Source organism: Arachis ipaensis, chromosome B01, assembly GCF_000816755.2.
Source record: "Arachis ipaensis cultivar K30076 chromosome B01, Araip1.1, whole genome shotgun sequence".
Lineage (NCBI taxonomy): Eukaryota > Viridiplantae > Streptophyta > Magnoliopsida > Fabales > Fabaceae > Arachis > Arachis ipaensis.
In genome coordinates this window covers 33,045,400-33,047,267 of record NC_029785.2, presented here as the reverse complement: position 1 = coordinate 33,047,267, position 1,868 = coordinate 33,045,400, and positions in this window count along the sequence as shown.

The following is a 1,868-nucleotide window of genomic DNA, read 5'->3' as shown; positions in this document are numbered from 1 at the left end:
ATTGAGGTTCAGAATGATTGGCATCTATAGGAACTTAGAATTCAGATAGTGTTATTGATTCTCCTAGTTCAGTATGATGATTCTTGAACACATCTTTTTTATGAGTCTTGGCCGTGGCCCTAAGCACTTTGTTTTCCAGTATTACCACCGGATACATAAATGCCACAGACACATAACTGGGTAAACCCTTTCAGATTGTGACTCAGCTCTAAAGTCCCCAATTAGAGGTGTCCAGGGTTCTTAAGCACACTCTTTTTTTGCTTTGGACCTTGACTTTAACTGCTCAGTCTCAAGTTTTCACTTGACACCTTCACGCCACAAGCACATGGTTAGGGACAGCTTGGTTTAGCCGCTTAGGCCAGGATTTTATTCCTTTAGGCCCTCCTATCCAGATTGTATGAAAGAGGGATGAGAAGAAGTGAGTGGAGGTAGGTGGGGATCCTGTGGGGTCCACAGATCCTGAGGTGATCCTGTGGGGTCCACAGATCCTGAGGTGTTCAAGGATTTACAACCTTGCACCAAATTAGGCATGTAAAATGCCCTTGCACACAACTCTGGGCGTTCAGCGCCAGGTTGGTGCTTGTTCTGGGTGTTCAGCGCCAGCTCTCCTCCAGGGTGCATTTCTGGCGTTCAAACGCCCAGATGCTGCCCATTTCTGGCGTTCAGCACCAGAACCATGCTCTGTTCTAGCGTTGAACGCCCAAAACATGCTTCTTACTGGCGTTTAAACGCCAGTAAGGTCTTTCTCCAGGGTGTGATTTTTCTTCTGCTGTTTTTGATTCCATTTTCAATTTTTATATTTATTTTGTGACTCCACATGATCATGAACCTATAAAGACATATAACTAAGAAAAATATAATTAGATAAACATTGGGTTGCCTCCCAACAAGTGCTTCTTTAATGTCAATAGCTTGACAGTGGGCTCTCATGGAGCCTCACAGATGTCCATAGATTCCCAGTTTCTCTATTATAGAGAGGGGCATGAGGTTTATTCCTGAACCAAGATCACACAGAGCCTTAAAGATCATGGTGCCTATAGTACAAGGTATTATGAACTTTCCAGGATCCTGTCTCTTCTGAGGCAATGTCAATTGATCCAGATCACTCAGTTCATTGGTGAACAAGGGAGGTTTATCTTCCCAAGTATCAATGCCAAATAATTTGGCATTTAGCTTCATGATTGCACCAAGGAACTTGGCAGCTTGCTCTTCAGTAACATCCTCATTCTCTTCAGAAGAGGAATACTCATCAGAGCTCATGAATGGCATAAGGAGGTTCAATGGAATCTCTATGGTCTCTAGATGAGCCTCAGAATCCTTTGGTTCCTCAGAGGGAAGCTCCTTATTGATCACTGGACGTCCCAGGAGGTCTTCCTCCTTGGGATTCATGTCCTCTCCTTCCTTTATAGGTTCGGCCATGGTGCTTATGTCAATGGCCTTGCACTCTCCTTTTGGATTCTCTTCTGTATTGCTTGGGAGAGCACTAGGAGGGATTTCAGTGATCCTTTTACTCAGCTAGCCCACTTGTGCTTCCAAATTACTAATGGAAGTCCTTGTTTCATTCATGATCAGACTCTGGGAAATCATATTGACTTGCTGAGTCAATATTTTGTTCTGAGCCAATATGGAATTCAGAGTATCAACTTCAAGAACTCCCTTCTTTTGAGGCGTCCCATTACTCACAGGATTCCTCTCAGAAGTGTACATGAACTGGTTATTAGCAACCATGTCAATGAGTTCTTGAGCTTCTACAGGTGTTTTCTTTAGGTGAATGGATCCACCTGCAGAAGTATCCAATGACATCTTTGATAGCTCAGATAGACCATCATAGAATATATCCAGGATGGTCCATTCTGAAAGCATGTCAG